This window comes from Botryllus schlosseri, chromosome 11, assembly GCF_051294905.1.
Source record: "Botryllus schlosseri isolate E-star chromosome 11, Bs_hap1, whole genome shotgun sequence".
Taxonomy (NCBI): Eukaryota; Metazoa; Chordata; class Ascidiacea; order Stolidobranchia; family Styelidae; genus Botryllus; species Botryllus schlosseri.
Genome location: NC_137246.1, coordinates 3894860 through 3904116, shown reverse-complemented (window position 1 = coordinate 3904116; position 9257 = coordinate 3894860). Strand labels below are relative to the sequence as shown.

At 41.3% G+C, this 9257-nt stretch overlaps 1 long non-coding RNA gene across 1 annotated transcript in view; it reads right to left on the bottom strand.

Annotated features, from left to right (window-relative positions):
• LOC145449874 (uncharacterized) overlaps window positions 1–9257 on the bottom strand; it is a 157283-nt gene that overhangs the window by 134195 nt on the left and 13831 nt on the right. The gene's annotated exons all lie outside the window — the stretch shown is intronic.

Sequence of the window (9257 nt, the reverse complement as noted above, 5' to 3'; positions counted from 1 at the left end):
ATGGGCCCATGATAGTATTGTAAAACGAGGACGCAACATTGTGTGGCGTCAAAGCTATGATGACATTTATCTGCTGTAGAAAATTAACATAAATTGTTCACATCAAATATCAAAATGTAAGTGGGCCATGATCAAAGTCAGAGGACGAGAATTAAGCCATGACTATTGAAGTTCGACACACCAAAAGTCGATCAACATGAGAAAGGGTGGTTGAATCACGAAAATAACCGAACCGTCAGATTCACATCACCACTATTGTATGGCCGTTGTAATTGTAACGGGGCAAAAGTAACGGAGTGTTACGATTGCCCCTGACACGCTCGACCATGATTAGTGTCTCAGTATGGTACCTTCCCGGCGATGCAAGTCCTATTCTTTCTGTGTGATTATCTCTTACTACTATCTCTCTCTCTAATAGTTTCCCTAAACGCATGAGCGATCTCGTCTTCTTGTTGTTGTGATTGTGCGACGTGAATGCATGTATGTATAAGCACACACGTCTTGTGAGTTGTTGGGGCAATAGGGATTAGGCTAGTCGATGCAACTGTTCTTTTGTATTTCAGTTCGATCATTTATTACGGTATTTAACCTATGAATGAATGCAAAGTTGCACACTTTCCATCACCACGGTAGACTATAGTAACATTGTTCCAGCTACACATATTACGTTGTAACTACTTGAGGTACTATTCGTCTAGACAAATTATTCCAGACCAGAAAAACTTTACTCAAGGGTCAAAAATTTCGTTTTTTGCAAATTATTCCGGGGTTTCGCGTCGTAGCTCAACGTAACTCCAGGTATAATAGGAGAGATAACTACTGCATGCGAACTTAAATATCAAGCTGATTTCTCCATCCTACTAGCGGTGAGGTCGATTGTTACATTTGCCCCTATAGTTACATTTGTCCCCGGTCTCCCCTATTATTCGATCGAAATGCAACAGCGAGTTACCGGCTGATAAAATGCAAACGAGCTAATAAATATTGAATATAAAATCGGTTTCGATTTATCTCCTATAGTAACGCCCTTGCACACAACGTGGGCTATCACCGCACCAGACACGTTGCCTGCCACCAATGACTTACCAAGACAGGCGTGTTATCACGAACCAGATGTATGAGGTGAGTGTGTATCTTGATTTGCAGCGGTACCCCTGGGACTAGCTCATGGAATCCGTAGGTCACTGGTTCTCATCCGGGGGTTCGCGCAACCTCCAAATTTGCAAAATGGTTGATAACCTAATTTGTATTTTTTCTAATTAGAGAAATCACAAGACATTTTCGCCAACGGTTTAACTGAAACTACCAGGGAGAATCCCGTGAGACGATCTTCGAGAATCAGAAGGCCGCCTCAACGATTTATAGAGCAATGTTGATCATACACAGGTGTCAAGATCTGGGGCAGAATAATCCCCTAACCTGTTGTACACTTCGGGAGTAGTCTACCTCCCAGGTGACCCTGTCTGTTACGTTTATATGCCTTGCTCTTGCTAACCTCGTAAGGGTAACGTTGTATATATTGTTATTGCTGCTGTATTGTCGATGCCTTGTCACTTGTATATAATGTAAGTAGTGTCGATGTCTCTCCCACTTAAAAAAGGGAGATGTGGTGTTATGATATGCTTGATTGAGCGCCCAGCGATGGGTTCCTGTATTATTTAGATAAGAGACATACACGTGGTCTGCTGAGGAATACACTTCGAGTTCGGCTTGTAAAGGTATCCGTCTAAGTAGTCAGTCTTACAGCTAGAAGCTCGGTGGAAATACTACAGTAGGCCTTATATGACGGGACCTCGTAGACCAGTGATTCTCAACCTTTTTGGCTTCGCGGACCCCTTTTGACCGTCACGGACCCTCGCGGACCCCCTCAAGTTTTAGTACAATTTTAGCTCTATGGTGCAACCTTCATCTGTCTTGTGCAAATATGAACTGTAGGCTGGTGATAAACAGCAAAATAATGATTTTTCTTGAAGATGACATAGTATTTATGTAGAGATTGGTGGCCTTTTATTATTTCAAATATAATTTTGCTGCTATATTTCTTGAAGTACGCGGTCGTGTCTTGAAAATCCGCGTCTTCATTTTGATATGAACGAGGAGTGCCGAAAACCATTTCAGCAAAGTTAGATGGAAGCCAATGCAATATTAACGCATAACGCTTCCGACGATACTTTTGGTGTGATCGCAACATTTATGACACCAAAATGAAGAAACACATATTTTATGAACATATCACGTCCAGCATCTAGCGCAGGGACGGGCAACATACGTACCGCTGGCCAGATTCGGCCTGCAACGGCATTTTGATCGGCCCGCAGAGATTTTCTACCGTCAAAGGGAAATCCTAATCTAAAAGTATAGACAAATTTTATGCTCGAAAGAATGGATCCAAGTTTTATAACCAGAGAAAGACTGTCGTGAAACGGTTTGTTCTGTTCGGGTTTACATATATATTTACGAGCAAACATTTTCGACCATGAACAATTGAACATTAACAAGACAAGGCTGTATACCAATATAGCTGGTGATATGAATTTCAGGGTTGGAGCGTAATGCTTTGATAGCAACGAAACACTCCTTGTTCATCAAAAATCAGCCTTGTCGATAGGGCATCCCCAATAAGAATGCTCAAAATCTGATAGCCGAGCTTTAAGAGCAGGTATATCATTGTCCGATTTATGACGAGTGTCAGCCGAAAATATTTGGGTTCATTTCAATATGAATATACTATTCAATTGTATATTAAAGTTCCGTACCTCCAAGAAGCTGTTCCTGCATTGGGCAAAAATTATGGAAATCCTTCGGACATTTTTATTTCAACGACTGTTCACTAATTTGATGAGACTGCTAACTTCAAGTCGAAAAGGTTTCGCAGACATTACGAAGTCACCCTGATTGTCGTTACTATCTCCATATTTTTATTTTTTCCACAAACCCCAACAAAACATCTCTAAACAGCAATTTGTTTGTATCAAAAGGTTATTGGAAAATCGGCAATGAAAATGAGTTTCCACACTACGATAGTCCATGTCAGACGATTATTATGATGATATGAGTCATGAGGTTTTAGCACTTGTGGTTCGAAACTGCCTCATGCTTTCTCGACTTAAAAAATAAAAATTAGATTATCAACCATTTTAAAAATTTAGAGGTCTCGCGGACCCCCTGAAATTGCTTCGCGGACCCCCAGGGGTCCGCGGACCCCCGGTTGAGAACCGCTGTCGTAGACTGATGGCATTCGCCACGCACATAGTGCAAATGGGTTTTACTATTGTGAACTCACGCCTGGCACGAAAAAGTCGCAGTTTTAAATATTTGAATAAAATTGTTGTACTTGGCATAGAATTATATAGACACCATGCGAGAGTACAAATGCATCATGACAGCGTAAAAGCTGTCGCGCTAGCGGAGCATTTGACGTGTCACATATAGGTAGAATACTTAGAATTTAACAAAGGTTTATCTGATATCAGAGCCATGGAACAGTACAGCCTAATCCTGGTTTCGGGCATACTCATAACTACTAGGCTATTGATCATGTTATTACAAAAGTCAGATGAAATCTGCATTTGGTTTAAGACGCAAGATGACGCAGGATGTAACTAACTATGCATCAAGGGTGCAACTGCTGCAACAGAATGCCATGCCGACCTGCTTAGATAGCTAAATACGCTATACGCAAAGCAAGCTGCGACCTATTTGTAATATTACTATTCCCCATAACAGTTTGATAATTTGCTGCGTCCGTGGTTGTACCAAGTCACGGCGTTCCGAATCACAAGTCCTTCTCAGATTGTAACGTTTGACCCGACTTAACTCGAGTCATTTATATTTTATCACCGATTCAATCCCAGTTCGAGTAATTCTACAAAAGGCTGTGCCCAATTCCAAATCACAACTTTCTGTTACGAATAATCAACGGGTCATGTTTTACCATCATAATCAGGTAATGTGACGTAAGCTGATCTTCCACCGCATGGTAACTTTTGAATGTGATGCGATGGTGAAGTTTGATGAATAGTTTCAGGATTTTTGAGTAGTTTTAGATCGCATTTTAAGTTCTCAAATTGAAAAATATAAATAATATATAAAAATATATGTGTCAGTTAAATATTGTCGAATAGGCCTACATCAAAATCCAAAATGCCAACGCGGGCCGCACTAGATGATCTCGCGGGCCGCGTGTTTGAGACCTCTGTATAATATCGTATGAAACCGTTCGGACGCTTTAGTGAAGCCTGCAAACGCGCCACTGGTAAATGATTATGAACCGGCATTCCGGTGCTGGGCATTTTCACGCTAGCAGAAACGACCTATAGTCATAACATGCGACTACATGCAGTGTGTGCGCTGCCAAAATGATTGGCGGCGATAATGAATAAAATATCCGCCGCATGTTGGCCAAAACGTTCGACATTGATATGCCCACTGTCGAGGTCCCGAATAGTTAATGCGTCCCAGCGTGAGCCCCACGTATCAAACGAGACCCACCGAAGAAAATAATGAGCCCCGTGTCGAAATGCGAATTTGGAATCGTGTTCGTCTCACGAAAGGAGACATTCTATTCGTTTCCTCTGATACGTGTAAGCGATTCCAATATATCTGGAACAACGACCTTGACCGCTTTACCGCGACCTTTGGAGCTTTACAGACAAATCTAGTGCCGGACCAACCCTAAAGTGACGGCAAACCGACTTCTATAGTACGGGGTTGGGCACATTTTTCATCATCAGGCCACATCATCGTAACAACATTAATATGCCTGTCCTTCATTGGATATGGTACCGAATATAGCGGACTTTGAAACGGCCAAAGCAGCCACAGAATATCGACCACAGCGCGACTTAAAATAAATGATGCGAATACTACGTACGCCACATTAAGCGTCTTAGTGCTTTGGGAAGGTCTATTGCGAGAGTGACCAAAATTTATACGCTTCGCGACCAATACTTCAAGATGCACTGACGTAACTGATGCCGTTGCCATCTGCAATTAAGCGGTCGGTGGGATTTATTGCTTGAAACGCTAAATATGACAAAATTAAAAATGTTTGGCACGCGAGTTAATAATATTTTGTCATTTTGGCACGCGCTGCATGCGAAAGATTGCAGAGCCCTGTTCTATACGTTCATGAGTCACGCTGACGCATTACCATAAAACACTAATCGAAAGCATTAATAAAAGTACGTAGCAGCTACTGTCGCTTCCTGGTCGTGTACTAACAATTTGATACAGGCGGGTGGGATATTTCACAACAAATATGAGTCAAGCCACATTCACAGTTTGTAGCAACTGGAAATTGAAATAAATTAGGAGACGAATCGGTAACCTTTTTGACTCGCGGGTTGGATTAAATGGTTAGAAATGTGGGCAATGGGCATGGCCGGATGGGATGCTGGCCCATACATGGAATTCTCAATCTTGTCGGATTCACGTCCACGACATTTTAATTTGCGTGCTTCCGTCACCGTTCGTTGTTTGTGACAGGTTAGGATGAGTGTTTCCGACCTTTTTTACACTGTGGCCCCTTTGAAAAGTTTACCAAATCAATGGCCCATTATTATTTTCTACATTTTCAAAAATTTAAGAAACAAAATATTAATTAAAAAATGGTCTATACAGTTGTAGTGATATATAGACTTAGAGATGACAAATTGAACAGCTACGTCATTAAGGAAATGTATTTGCACCGCATTACGAATAGGCCATCGCAACTACACGATTCATACAACACTGTCGGTATCCTAAAGTGATAGCGCGTTTCACTCTGCTGCGATTATCCAATTGTTAGCGAATAGTGAGTGAGGCAGATGCGTCTATGCCTCACATCTGGCTATTGTTTCTCTCAGGGATATCTAGAACTAGATATCTTTCGTTACTCTGTGCTGTCATTGTAAGAAATAGAGTAGAATTTCACAATCCCTGGTTAATTTGAGGGGGTTCTGGTGCTCTTACATTGTAAATACTCGATCAGTGCGACGATAGCATTTGATTGATACCAGTTAATATAAATTCTGAGCTGTTTATGATGAATTGCATTAGCCCGGTTGAGGCACGTCTGTGCCTCACCTCTCCTTTCGCGCTGTATTTTTGACAGGGTTGTAACCAAGTCACAGGGTTCCGAGTCACAAGTCAATCTCACTTTTGTAGTTTTGACTCGAGTCAAGTCGAGTCATTTTCAATTCACCACGAAGTCAAGTTCGAGTCCAAGTCACGCACTAGAGTATCGAGTCCAAGTTCAAGTCACTGTATTAACTGTTCAGTTCCGAGTTAATGTCATGTGAAACCCACTCTTTACAACACTGCTCGGTGATATCAAATGCTTCGCATTCATAATGTACTAATTTTCCTCACTGTCACCAGTTTATGGTATCATTTTCAAGTACCAGAACTGATAGACAAATTGATGATAGTGTGATAACTTTACTATTCTTAAAAGTTAAGATGCAATACCGGTCTTCGTAGACCCATTCCCAAGTTATATGACTTGGTTCAAATCATGCGCAATGACTCGAATACAAGTCGAGTCAATACACAAATTAATTTTGGTCGAGTCGAGTCATTCTTCATTTTGAAGAAAATGACTCGAGTCAAGTCGAGTCATCAAAAAATCGCGACTCGAGTCTCTCTCGAGTCAAGTCATGACTCGAGTCATTACAACTCTGATTTTTGAACAGTAAGTATGAAAATTGGGTGGGATGCTGGGTGGAAAAATGTTCAAATTTAGTTATTCATGAACATCGACGGAAAATATTAATAATAATCATTCAAGGTTTTGACGATTTTCAATTACTCGTCCTGAAGACAGATGACGCACTGCCGGTTCCCGGCTACAATTTTTGCCCTGCTGTTTTCAATCGTGCGGTCAAAAGGCCGGTTTGCCGCGAAAATGTTCACACATGCACCATTCCTGCGCAGTAGCTGTCGCTGCGGTCGATATCTTCGCTTTTTTGCTGCCGTACGGAAAGTTGGAACAAACGAACTATCCGCAACTGCCGTTGTTGCCTTGAGTTCAGTGAAAAGTGTGCTCCTATGGATTCAAACAGCTTTCCGAGATGGATGTATGGAATATTTGTCGAAAAAGAGCATTTTTGTGTGGTCTTCTGGGTTTTTGTTGGTTGTACGAAGAAATATGTGATATGAGAAGGTGAGTTTATCGGTATGATGTATAAATGTAAAAGCAGCAGCAAGCTGCTGGAAGATGTTGAAAAGTTTCAAAAACTTGCCCTAATAATGAGAATGTAGTGCATGCCGCCCAAGAACATCTTATACGTTCCTTATGGCCCCGGCAGCAATCTTCGGCGCTATTCTCGGTATTTTACTGTCGCAAGCGGTGGTATTGTCCGCAATTCCCTTCAAACGGGTCGCGTGTCTCTGTCCGAATATAGTCGGTGTTATTTGCATGGTCGCGTTTGAATCGTGGTCTGAGGCTGTAACACAGGGGGGCAAACTACGGCCCACGGGCCGCATGCGGCATGCAACACAGTTTTGTGCGTCCCGCGAAAGCCTCAAGAAACGCAAAATATTACTAAAAATGCTTACTAAAAATAAAATAAATGTGGGTGCTTAAAACTTTTTCTTAATATATTTCAGCATGATAATGATAAGTTATATTCTTACCATAGTATTTCTTTATTTCAATGATGGCGAGATAGCCCGACCATGAGGACCATGCATTTTGAAAGGTTTCAATTGCTAAACATTACAGAAAGTGAAACGTAAATGACCTAAATCGAACCACGGGTGTGATTTTAGATATGAAACACGAGCAAGTTTATTACGTTTAGTGCTGTACTTGGAATAACCGTTAAGCGAGTGTGTTTGATAAATCCGTTCATTGTAGGACCATAACTGCCGCACCCAAATCCTTCTATTGGGGGAGGGTCGATCTCGATGGTGCCCAAAATCATTTCGTGAATTAACATAAATTATAAAGTATTATTTCGAAAATGTAAGCAACTTCGTCAAATTTTTTCGCGGTGCAGGCGATTTCATGTTGCCAAATCCATCGAGTATTGGGTACTATTCCCACGAGAAAAAAAGCATGATTTATGGAAATCGGCATTTCGGCGTCAGCCATTACCACGCAACGACTCACCAACACATATGAAGTTTTACGACAAGTAGTATAGGCCTATGCGACTCCGAGAAGTGTGCCAGAAAGATCGGCAGCGGGAAAACCGTGGCCGAAACTTTTCTTATATATTATAGAAGCGTATTTGAAGGCAACATGGTTATGATGCTGTCAGCATCGTGTGACCTGGAGTTAAATCAAAAGCACAATCAGCAAATCTATGAAAAGATCGCTGCTCACAGAATCAAATTTACATCCAGTTCTGAGAATATGGACAAACGACTTTCGTCCCTAATTTTGACAATGAGCATGACGAGCGTATAAATTTTTGTCAACGTTTCTGGCGCATGTACGATATCCTCAACTCAACGCTTTTTTTAAATAAACAAATAAATACATATTATTTTCATGTCGTCGGTCGCTATATAATATAATCAAAAGACAATAGTAAATTTTGGCTTTGGTATCCCAATTTTATATAGTGCGGCCCGCGAATGGATTCAAATGTTCAATGCGGACCGCGAGCAAAAAAGTTTGCCCACCGCTGCTGTAACAGAATGGTCCGTATGGTAGAGCAGAATGTCGTGAGCCATCGAGTGAATGATGCGACGCGTATCCCCGCGAAATGTCGGGCGATAGAGGACATATCAATACCGACGTTAAAGCCTCTGACAAATCGACTTCGCCTATCGACACATGCGACTTCATCCTCCTCGCTTGCCCTTATTAGGGCTAGACAATGATCCGAGTACTCGAGCTATTAATTCTAATGATTTCAGTCGAGTATAGTGAGAGATGATTTTTTGGGCACTGAAACGAGTCTTTCTAGAATTCTCGACGCGAGGCTTTGAAAACTCGATTCTGAATCCAATCACTCAGGTAGGCCCCTCCATTTTGCGTCGCCTACTCCTTCTATGGTATCTCATGTTACTTTTAATTCAGTGTGCTGTGTAGTGTGCACTAGGGTTGTTCAAAAATAACTTTTTTCCGGATTTCAGTGATTCACTGCTTAAATTGTCAGGTTACCCTAAAAAAACCGCTGCACTCCAAATTTGGTTCAATTCAAACAAGTATAAGCCGCAGAGTCAATTTAAATTTTTAATTTATTTCAAAAAAATTTAAAAAAAAATCAAATTTCTCTGTCAACCCAGTGAAATTGTTGAGCTGTCTTCAAGAACAATGC